Here is a 12,171-nt window from a genome sequence, read left to right on the forward strand (position 1 = left end):
CACGCTGGTAGGACTAGCAGAGTGCGGCCAATCGGATTTTTGTTTATATTCAGGCTCCCTTGAGCCGGTGGGGCTGACGAGCCCATGGCTACGCACCTGCGCGCCTTGAGTGGTACTATACCTGAGGATATTTTTTGGCAGCCTACTCAGCAACCCTACACACATACCTACTCCCTGCTGACGAGAGGCAACTACCTCGAAACACGTGTCCAGGGATGGCTAACGCGACACTCATTTTCATTTTAAACTTTTGGCATAGGCGTACCCGCCGACGCTACTTCATGGACCATAATTCTTTGGGGTAACACGCTGGTAGGACTAGCAGAGTGCGGCCAATCGGATTTTTGTTTATATTCAGGCTCCCTTGAGCCGGTGGGGCTGACGAGCCCATGGCTACGCACCTGCGCGCCTTGAGTGGTACTATACCTGAGGATATTTTTTGGCAGCCTACTCAGCAACCCTACACACATACCTACTCCCTGCTGACGAGAGGCAACTACCTCGAAACACGTGTCCAGATATGGCTAACGCGACACTCATTTTCATTTTAAACTTTTGGCATAGGCGTACCCGCCGACGCTACTTCATGGACCATAATTCTTTGGGGTAACACGCTGGTAGGACTAGCAGAGTGCGGCCAATTGGATTTTTGTTTATATTCAGGCTCCCTTGAGCCGGTGGGGCTGACGAGCCCATGGCTACGCACCTGCGCGCCTTGAGTGGTACTATACCTGAGGATATTTTTTGGCAGCCTACTCAGCAACCCTACACACATACCTACTCCCTGCTGACGAGAGGCAACTACCTCGAAACACGTGTCCAGGGATGGCTAACGCGACACTCATTTTCATTTTAAACTTTTGGCATAGGCGTACCCGCCGACGCTACTTCATGGACCATAATTCTTTGGGGTAACACGCTGGTAGGACTAGCAGAGTGCGGCCAATCGGATTTTTGTTTATATTCAGGCTCCCTTGAGCCGGTGGGGCTGACGAGCCCATGGCTACGCACCTGCGCGCCTTGAGTGGTACTATACCTGAGGATATTTTTTGGCAGCCTACTCAGGAGCCCTACACACATACCTACTCCCTGCTGACGAGAGGCAACTACCTCGAAACACGTGTCCAGGGATGGCTAACGCGACACTCATTTTCATTTTAAACTTTTGGCATAGGCGTACCCGTCGACGCTACTTCATGGACCATAATTCTTTGGGGTAACACGCTGGTAGGACTAGCAGAGTGCGGCCAATCGGATTTTTGTTTATATTCAGGCTCCCTTGAGCCAGTGGGGCTGACGAGCCCATGGCTACGCACCTGCGCGCCTTGAGTGGTACTATACCTGAGGATATTTTTTGGCAGCCTACTCAGCAACCCTACACACATACCTACTCCCTGCTGACGAGAGGCAACTACCTCGAAACACGTGTCCAGGGATGGCTAACGCGACACTCATTTTCATTTTTAACTTTTGGCATAGGCGTACCCGCCGACGCTACTTCATGGACCATAATTCTTTGGGGTAACACGCTGGTAGGACTAGCAGAGTGCGGCCAATCGGATTTTTGTTTATATTCAGGCTCCCTTGAGCCGGTGGGGCTGACGAGCCCATGGCTACGCACCTGCGCGCCTTGAGTGGTACTATACCTGAGGATATTTTTTGGCAGCCTACTCAGCAACCCTACACACATACCTACTCCCTGCTGACGAGAGGCAACTACCTCGAAACACGTGTCCAGGGATGGCTAACGCGACACTCATTTTCATTTTAAACTTTTGGCATAGGCGTACCCGCCGACGCTACTTCATGGACCATAATTCTTTGGGGTAACACGCTGGTAGGACTAGCAGAGTGCGGCCAATCGGATTTTTGTTTATATTCAGGCTCCCTTGAGCCGGTGGGGCTGACGAGCCCATGGCTACGCACCTGCGCGCCTTGAGTGGTACTATGCCAGAGGATATTTTTTGGCAGCCTACTCAGCAACCCTACACACATACCTACTCCCTGCTGACGAGAGGCAACTACCTCGAAACACGTGTCCAGGGATGGCTAACACGACACTCATTTTCATTTTAAACTTTTGGCATAGGCGTACCCGCCGACGCTACTTCATGGACCATAATTCTTTGGGGTAACACGCTGGTAGGACTAGCAGAGTGCGGCCAATCGGATTTTTGTTTATATTCAGGCTCCCTTGAGCCGGTGGGGCTGACGAGCCCATGGCTACGCACCTGCGCGCCTTGAGTGGTACTATACCTGAGGATATTTTTTGGCAGCCTACTCAGCAACCCTACACACATACCTACTCCCTGCTGACGAGAGGCAACTACCTCGAAACACGTGTCCAGGGATGGCTAACGCGACACTCATTTTCATTTTAAACTTTTGGCATAGGCGTACCCGCCGACGCTACTTCATGGACCATAATTCTTTGGAGTAACACGCTGGTAGGACTAGCAGAGTGCGGCCAATCGGATTTTTGTTTATATTCAGGCTCCCTTGAGCCGGTGGGGCTGACGAGCCCATGGCTACGCACCTGCGCGCCTTGAGTGGTACTATACCTGAGGATATTTTTTGGCAGCCTACTCAGCAACCCTACACACATACCTACTCCCTGCTGATGAGAGGCAACTACCTCGAAACACGTGTCCAGGGATGGCTAACGCGACACTCATTTTCATTTTAAACTTTTGGCATAGGCGTACCCGCCGACGCTACTTCATGGACCATAATTCTTTGGGGTAACACGCTGGTAGGACTAGCAGAGTGCGGCCAATCGGATTTTTGTTTATATTCAGGCTCCCTTGAGCCGGTGGGGCTGACGAGCCCATGGCTACGCACCTGCGCGCCTTGAGTGGTACTATACCTGAGGATATTTTTTGGCAGCCTACTCAGCAACCCTACACACATACCTACTCCCTGCTGACAAGAGGCAACTACCTCGAAACACGTGTCCAGGGATGGCTAACGCGACACTCATTTTCATTTTAAACTTTTGGCATAGGCGTACCCGCCGACGCTACTTCATGGACCATAATTCTTTGGGGTAACACGCTGGTAGGACTAGCAGAGTGCGGCCAATTGGATTTTTGTTTATATTCAGGCTCCCTTGAGCCGGTGGGGCTGACGAGCCCATGGCTACGCACCTGCGCGCCTTGAGTGGTACTATACCTGAGGATATTTTTTGGCAGCCTACTCAGCAACCCTACACACATACCTACTCCCTGCTGACGAGAGGCAACTACCTCGAAACACGTGTCCAGGGATGGCTAACGCGACACTCATTTTCATTTTTAACTTTTGGCATAGGCGTACCCGCCGACGCTACTTCATGGACCATAATTCTTTGGGGTAACACGCTGGTAGGACTAGCAGAGTGCAGCCAATCGGATTTTTGTTTATATTCAGGCTCCCTTGAGCCGGTGGGGCTGACGAGCCCATGGCTACGCACCTGCGCGCCTTGTGTGGTACTATACCTGAGGATATTTTTGGGCAGCCTACTCAGCAACCCTACACACATACCTACTCCCTGCTGACGAGAGGCAACTACCTCGAAACACGTGTCCAGGGATGCCTAACGCGACACTCATTTTCATTTTAAACTTTTGGCATAGGCGTACCCGCCGACGCTACTTCATGGACCATAATTCTTTGGGGTAACACGCTGGTAGGACTAGCAGAGTGCGGCCAATCGGATTTTTGTTTATATTCAGGCTCCCTTGAGCCAGTGGGGCTGACGAGCCCATGGCTACGCACCTGCGCGCCTTGAGTGGTACTATACCTGAGGATATTTTTTGGCAGCCTACTCAGCAACCCTACACACATACCTACTCCCTGCTGACGAGAGGCAACTACCTCGAAACACGTGTCCAGGGATGGCTAACGCGACACTCATTTTCATTTTAAACTTTTGGCATAGGCGTACCCGCCGACGCTACTTCATGGACCATAATTCTTTGGGGTAACACGCTGGTAGGACTAGCAGAGTGCGGCCAATCGGATTTTTGTTTATATTCAGGCTCCCTTGAGCCGGTGGGGCTGACGAGCCCATGGCTACGCACCTGCGCGCCTTGAGTGGTACTATGCCAGAGGATATTTTTTGGCAGCCTACTCAGCAACCCTACACACATACCTACTCCCTGCTGACGAGAGGCAACTACCTCGAAACACGTGTCCAGGGATGGCTAACACGACACTCATTTTCATTTTAAACTTTTGGCATAGGCGTACCCGCCGACGCTACTTCATGGACCATAATTCTTTGGGGTAACACGCTGGTAGGACTAGCAGAGTGCGGCCAATCGGATTTTTGTTTATATTCAGGCTCCCTTGAGCCGGTGGGGCTGACGAGCCCATGGATACGCACCTGCGCGCCTTGAGTGGTACTATGCCAGAGGATATTTTTTGGCAGCCTACTCAGCAACCCTACACACATACCTACTCCCTGCTGACGAGAGGCAACTACCTCGAAACACGTGTCCAGGGATGGCTAACGCGACACTCATTTTCATTTTAAACTTTTGGCATAGGCGTACCCGCCGACGCTACTTCATGGACCATAATTCTTTGGGGTAACACGCTGGTAGGACTAGCAGAGTGCGGCCAATCGGATTTTTGTTTATATTCAGGCTCCCTTGAGCCGGTGGGGCTGACGAGCCCATGGCTACGCACCTGCGCGCCTTGAGTGGTACTATACCTGAGGATATTTTTTGGCAGCCTACTCACCAACCCTACACACATACCTACTCCCTGCTGACGAGAGGCAACTACCTCGAAACACGTGTCCAGATATGGCTAACGCGACACTCATTTTCATTTTAAACTTTTGGCATAGGCGTACCCGCCGACGCTACTTCATGGACCATAATTCTTTGGGGTAACACGCTGGTAGGACTAGCAGAGTGCGGCCAATTGGATTTTTGTTTATATTCAGGCTCCCTTGAGCCGGTGGGGCTGACGAGCCCATGGCTACGCACCTGCGCGCCTTGAGTGGTACTATACCTGAGGATATTTTTTGGCAGCCTACTCAGCAACCCTACACACATACCTACTCCCTGCTGACGAGAGGCAACTACCTCGAAACACGTGTCCAGGGATGGCTAACGCGACACTCATTTTCATTTTAAACTTTTGGCATAGGCGTACCCGCCGACGCTACTTCATGGACCATAATTCTTTGGGGTAACACGCTGGTAGGACTAGCAGAGTGCGGCCAATCGGATTTTTGTTTATATTCAGGCTCCCTTGAGCCGGTGGGGCTGACGAGCCCATGGCTACGCACCTGCGCGCCTTGAGTGGTACTATACCTGAGGATATTTTTTGGCAGCCTACTCAGGAGCCCTACACACATACCTACTCCCTGCTGACGAGAGGCAACTAGCTCGAAACACGTGTCCAGGGATGGCTAACGCGACACTCATTTTCATTTTAAACTTTTGGCATAGGCGTACCCGCCGACGCTACTTCATGGACCATAATTCTTTGGGGTAACACGCTGGTAGGACTAGCAGAGTGCGGCCAATCGGATTTTTGTTTATATTCAGGCTCCCTTGAGCCGGTGGGGCTGAAGAGCCCATGGCTACGCACCTGCGCGCCTTGAGTGGTACTATACCTGAGGATAGTTTTTTGGCAGCCTACTCAGCAACCCTACACACATACCTACTCCCTGCTGACGAGAGGCAACTACCTCGAAACACGTGTCCAGGGATGGCTAACGCGACACTCATTTTCATTTTAAACTTTTGGCATAGGCGTACCTGCCGACGCTACTTCATGGACCATAATTCTTTGAGGTAACACGCTGGAAGGACTAGCAGAGTGCGGCCAATCGGATTTTTGTTTATATTCAGGCTCCCTTGAGCCAGAGGGGCTGACGAGCCCATGGCTACGCACCTGCGCGCCTTGAGTGGTACTATACCTGAGGATATTTTTTGGCAGCCTACTCAGGAGCCCTACACACATACCTACTCCCTGCTGACGAGAGGCAACTAGCTCGAAACACGTGTCCAGGGATGGCTAACGCGACACTCATTTTCATTTTAAACTTTTGGCATAGGCGTACCCGCCGACGCTACTTCATGGACCATAATTCTTTGGGGTAACACGCTGGTAGGACTAGCAGAGTGCGGCCAATCGGATTTTTGTTTATATTCAGGCTCCCTTGAGCCGGTGGGGCTGAAGAGCCCATGGCTACGCACCTGCGCGCCTTGAGTGGTACTATACCTGAGGATAGTTTTTTGGCAGCCTACTCAGCAACCCTACACACATACCTACTCCCTGCTGACGAGAGGCAACTACCTCGAAACACGTGTCCAGGGATGGCTAACGCGACACTCATTTTCATTTTAAACTTTTGGCATAGGCGTACCTGCCGACGCTACTTCATGGACCATAATTCTTTGAGGTAACACGCTGGAAGGACTAGCAGAGTGCGGCCAATCGGATTTTTGTTTATATTCAGGCTCCCTTGAGCCAGAGGGGCTGACGAGCCCATGGCTACGCACCTGCGCGCCTTGAGTGGTACTATACCTGAGGATATTTTTTGGCAGCCTACTCAGCAACCCTACACACATACCTACTCCCTGCTGACGAGAGGCAACTACCTCGAAACACGTGTCCAGGGATGGCTAACGCGACACTCATTTTCATTTTAAACTTTTGGCATAGGCGTACCCGCCGACGCTACTTCATGGACCATAATTCTTTGGGGTAACACGCTGGTAGGACTAGCAGAGTGCGGCCAATCGGATTTTTGTTTATATTCAGGCTCCCTTGAGCCAGTGGGGCTGACGAGCCCATGGCTACGCACCTGCGCGCCTTGAGTGGTACTATACCTGAGGATATTTTTTGGCAGCCTACTCAGCAACCCTACACACATACCTACTCCCTGCTGACGAGAGGCAACTACCTCGAAACATGTGTCCAGGGATGGCTAACGCGACACTCATTTTCATTTTAAACTTTTGGCATAGGCGTACCCGCCGACGCTACTTCATGGACCATAATTCTTTGGGGTAACACGCTGGTAGGACTAGCAGAGTGCGGCCAATTGGATTTTTGTTTATATTCAGGCTCCCTTGAGCCGGTGGGGCTGACGAGCCCATGGCTACGCACCTGCGCGCCTTGAGTGGTACTATACCTGAGGATATTTTTTTGCAGCCTACTCAGCAACCCTACACACATACCTACTCCCTGCTGACGAGAGGCAACTACCTCGAAACACGTGTCCAGGGATGGCTAACGCGACACTCATTTTCATTTTAAACTTTTGGCATAGGCGTACCCGCCGACGCTACTTCATGGACCACAATTCTTTGGGGTAACACGCTGGTAGGACTAGCAGAGTGCGGCCAATTGGATTTTTGTTTATATTCAGGCTCCCTTGAGCTGGTGGGGCTGACGAGCCCATGGCTACGCACCTGCGCGCCTTGAGTGGTACTATACCTGAGGATATTTTTTGGCAGCCTACTCAGCAACCCTACACACATACCTACTCCCTGCTGACGAGAGGCAACTAGCTCGAAACACGTGTCCAGGGATGGCTAACGCGACACTCATTTTTATTTTAAACTTTTGGCATAGGCGTACCCGCCGACGCTACTTCATGGACCATAATTCTTTGGGGTAACACGCTGGTAGGACTAGCAGAGTGCGGCCAATCGGATTTTTGTTTATATTCAGGCTCCCTTGAGCCGGTGGGGCTGACGAGCCCATGGCTACGCACCTGCGCGCCTTGAGTGGTACTATACCTGAGGATATTTTTTGGCAGCCTACTCAGCAACCCTACACACATACCTACTCCCTGCTGACGAGAGGCAACTACCTCGAAACACGTGTCCAGGGATGGCTAATGCGACACTCATTTTCATTTTAAACTTTTGGCATAGGCGTACCCGCCGACGCTACTTCATGGACCATAATTCTTTGGGGTAACACGCTGGTAGGACTAGCAGAGTGCGGCCAATCGGATTTTTGTTTATATTCAGTGTTAGAAAAGGTAGATGGACCGGGAGGGTCGGCCGGGGTCAGGAGGAGAGGTCTCCGGAAAGAGCCGTCTCCAGCGATCGTACAGACAAGTAACTTCCCCCCCACAGACAGAGATCACACACGGATAAGGTTCAGTGTTCTTTATAAGCACGTATTTAAGGTACGGTTAAATGGTACAAGGAGGTCTGGACTCAGGGGTCCCCTCGATTAGAGTCTCGCAAGGTAGGGAAGGGGGTAGCGGGACAGTCTATTTACCAATCAGGTAGTTCGGATGAGATGATGGTGAGCTCACAATCCTCGAGCTTGGTGATTAGGTGGTATGGGCCGCGGCAGCGCCAGCAGGTCCCGGTGTGGATGGTCGATACAACGGGCCGCGGCAGCGCCAGCAGGTCCCCGGAAGATATACGGTCCGCGGCAGCGCCAGCAGGTCCCGGTGAGGATGGTCGTTACAACGGGCCGCGGCAGCGCCAGCAGGTCCCAGGAAGATGATTGTTGCAGAAGGCCGCGGCAGCGCCAGCAGGTCCCGGTGAGGATGGTCGTTACAACGGGCCGCGGCAGCGCCAGCAGGTCCCAGGAAGGTGAAGGTTGCAGAAGGCCGCGGCAGCGCCAGCAGGCAGGACGATGGTTCACAAGAGCGGGCTACGGCAGCGCCAGTAGACCGTCAGGGTTGAGTTCACTCGGTGTCTCTCGACTCCAGGATACAACTGCCTTCCTGCTCCGGAGCTGCCCCAGTTATAGGGCTGGTGCCCTTTGATGTCCGGACCCTCGCACTTGGAGGTCGGAGGGTCCGGGATGAAGGTGTCCAGACACCCAGCAGGGGGTGGAGCCAGTGCCTGGGGGAGCTGGGGGCGATCGGCACCTGGCGGGGGGAGAGCCCTTGACACTTCGTTCTCCCATTGACCTGCCAAGTGGTCCGCTCACCTCCTGGGTGGATGGTGGTGCCGGGATGTCGGGGCCGGCCAGGCCCGGGGTTGGGGTCGAGGGGAGGCCATGCGGCCGCGTGGTGCAGGGCCCAAGATGGCGGCTTGACCCGGCCGGGAAAGCCGGTGGGGCTGGACCCCGTGATGAGTAGGGGTCCGAGGGCAGAGGGTCCGTCGGGAGACGGAGTACAGGTGCTTGTTGCGGGGATATGCCAGGTGGGCCGGGGTTCGGGCCCCGTCAAGCGGGGAGGGAGCAAGCCGTTTGTGAGGCCTGTCCAACATGCGTCCCCCCCAGCTGAAGGCGGGGAGAGTCACCCATCTCCTTGGGGACTCTCTTCGTCGAGGCGGAAAAAGCGGGACAGGCCATCTGCGTTGGCGTGGTCTTGGCCTGGTCGGTGCTCCACGGTGAAGTCCATTCCCTGCAGGGAAATGGACCAGCGCAAGAGTTTTGGGTTCTCCCCCCGCATCTGCATCAGCCATTGCAGGGGTCGATGGTCGGTTTGTACCCGGAAGTGGGTACCGAAGAGATAGGGTCGGAGCTTTTTGAGGGCCCACACTACTGCAAATGCCTCCCTCTCGATGGTGCTCCAACGCTGTTCTCGGGCCAGGAGGCGTCGGCTGATGAAGGCCACCGGCTGGTCATGACCTTCGGGGTTCAGCTGAGAGAGGACGGCCCCGATGCCGTGGTCGGAGGCGTCGGTCTGCACCACAAATTCCCGACTGTAATCGGGGGCCTGGAGCACCGGGGCGGTGCACAGGGCGGCCTTCAGCTCCTCGAAGGCCGCTTGACAATCAGGAGTCCAGTTGACCCGCTTCGGCTGGTTCTTGGATGTGAGACCCGTGAGGGGCCCCACGATGCTGCCGTAGTCCTTCACAAACCGCCGGTAGTAGCCGGTGAGCCCCAAGAAGGCTCGGACCTCGGTCTGGGTGACGGGGGGCTGCCAGGACTGGATGGCAGCAATCTTAAGTTGTAGTGGGGCCACCAGCCCGCTCCCCACTTGGTGCCCAAGGTAGGTCACAGACCCTTGGCCAATCTGGCACTTGCCGGCCTTAATGGTGAGGCCGGCCCGCTGGAGGGCTTGCAGGACCTCTTGGAGGTGGTGGAGGTGGTCGGACCAGTGGCGGCTGTATACAGCGATATCGTCCAGGTAGGCAGCGCTGAATTCTTCAAGCCCTGCCAAGACCTGGTTCACAAGGCGTTGGAACGTGGCGGGGGCATTCTTCATGCCAAAGGGCATGACCTTAAATTGATAGTGGCCATCGGGGGTAGAGAAGGCTGACCGTTCCTGAGCCCTGGGTGTGAGGCCGATCTGCCAGTAGCCCGCCGTTAGGTCGAAGATACTAAGGTAGCGGGCGGCCCCCAGCCGGTCGATCAGCTCGTCTGCTCGGGGGATGGGATGAGCGTCGGTCCGGGTGACAGCGTTCAAGCCCCGGTAGTCGACGCAGAATCTCAGTTCAGGGGCGGAGCCGGGGGCAGCGGCCTTGGGAACTAATACGACCGGACTGGCCCAGGGACTGTCCGAGGGCTCGATGACCCCGATCGTGAGCATCTTGGCCACTTCCTCCTGGATGCAGGCCCGTACCCGATCTGGTACGCGGTAGGCCCGGTGCCGGACAGGGGGACTGTCCCCGGTGTCTACGTCGTGCAAACACCAGGGGGTGACCCCGGGGGTGAGGGAGAACAGGGCAGCGAACTGCAGCAGGAGGTTCCGGCAGTCCTGGCGTTGCTCTGAAGTGAGGGCGTCCGAGAGCCGGACCCCGTCCACGGAGCCGTCCTTCTCCTGAGTCTTCAGGAGGTCCGGGAGGGGCTCGGAGTCTTCTTCTGTGCCACTGTCTGTAGCCATCAAGAGGCTTAGTTCGGAGCGCACAAAGTGCGGTTTGAGCCGGTTGGTGTGGAGGACCCGAAGGGGGTTCCGGGAGGACCCCATGTCGATGAGGTAAGTGACGCTGTTTTGGTCGGAGGGTCCTGTGACCCCAGTTTCTGTCCATGACTCAAGAGCGCGCTTTAGATCATCCTTGGTACTCAGGCCGGTGGTAGCAATGCCAAGTTCTATGCAAAATTGTCTCAGTTCGCGGTGGTTGTATTCTTCTAATTTCTCCATTTGGAACTTCTCGGTGGGGCTGCTATCTTTGGTCGACATCGTGCTTTGTCGTGGGGTGAGCTACTCTCTGTACGATTACGCGTTGATTCGGATCGCGCCGCTGGCCACCAATGTTAGAAAAGGTAGATGGACCGGGAGGGTCGGCCGGGGTCAGGAGGAGAGGTCTCCGGGGAGAGCCGTCTCCAGCGATCGTACAGACAAGTAACTTCCCCCCCACAGACAGAGATCACACACGGATAAGGTTCAGTGTTCTTTATAAGCACTTATTTAAGGTACGGTTAAATGGTACAAGGAGGTCTGGACTCAGGGGTCCCCTCGATTAGAGTCTCGCAAGGTAGGGAAGGGGGTAGCGGGACAGTCTATTTACCAATCAGGTAGTTCGGATGAGATGATGGTGAGCTCACAATCCTCGAGCTTGGTGATTAGGTGGTATGGGCCGCGGCAGCGCCAGCAGGTCCCGGTGTGGATGGTCGATACAACGGGCCGCGGCAGCGCCAGCAGGTCCCCGGAAGATATACGGTCCGCGGCAGCGCCAGCAGGTCCCGGTGAGGATGGTCGTTACAACGGGCCGCGGCAGCGCCAGCAGGTCCCAGGAAGATGATTGTTGCAGAAGGCCGCGGCAGCGCCAGCAGGTCCCGGTGAGGATGGTCGTTACAACGGGCCGCGGCAGCGCCAGCAGGTCCCAGGAAGGTGAAGGTTGCAGAAGGCCGCGGCAGCGCCAGCAGGCAGGACGATGGTTCACAAGAGCGGGCTACGGCAGCGCCAGTAGACCGTCAGGGTTGAGTTCACTCGGTGTCTCTCGACTCCAGGATACAACTGCCTTCCTGCTCCGGAGCTGCCCCAGTTATAGGGCTGGTGCCCTTTGATGTCCGGACCCTCGCACTTGGAGGTCGGAGGGTCCGGGATGAAGGTGTCCAGACACCCAGCAGGGGGTGGAGCCAGTGCCTGGGGGAGCTGGGGGCGATCGGCACCTGGCGGGGGGAGAGCCCTTGACACTTCGTTCTCCCATTGACCTGCCAAGTGGTCCGCTCACCTCCTGGGTGGATGGTGGTGCCCGGATGTCGGGGCCGGCCAGGCCCGGGGTTGGGGTCGAGGGGAGGCCATGCGGCCGCGTGGTGCAGGGCCCAAGATGGCGGCTTGACCCGGCCGGGAAAGCCGGTGGG

The sequence above is a fragment of the Triturus cristatus genome, chromosome 7, assembly GCF_964204655.1.
Source record: "Triturus cristatus chromosome 7, aTriCri1.1, whole genome shotgun sequence".
NCBI classification, from domain to species: domain Eukaryota; kingdom Metazoa; phylum Chordata; class Amphibia; order Caudata; family Salamandridae; genus Triturus; species Triturus cristatus.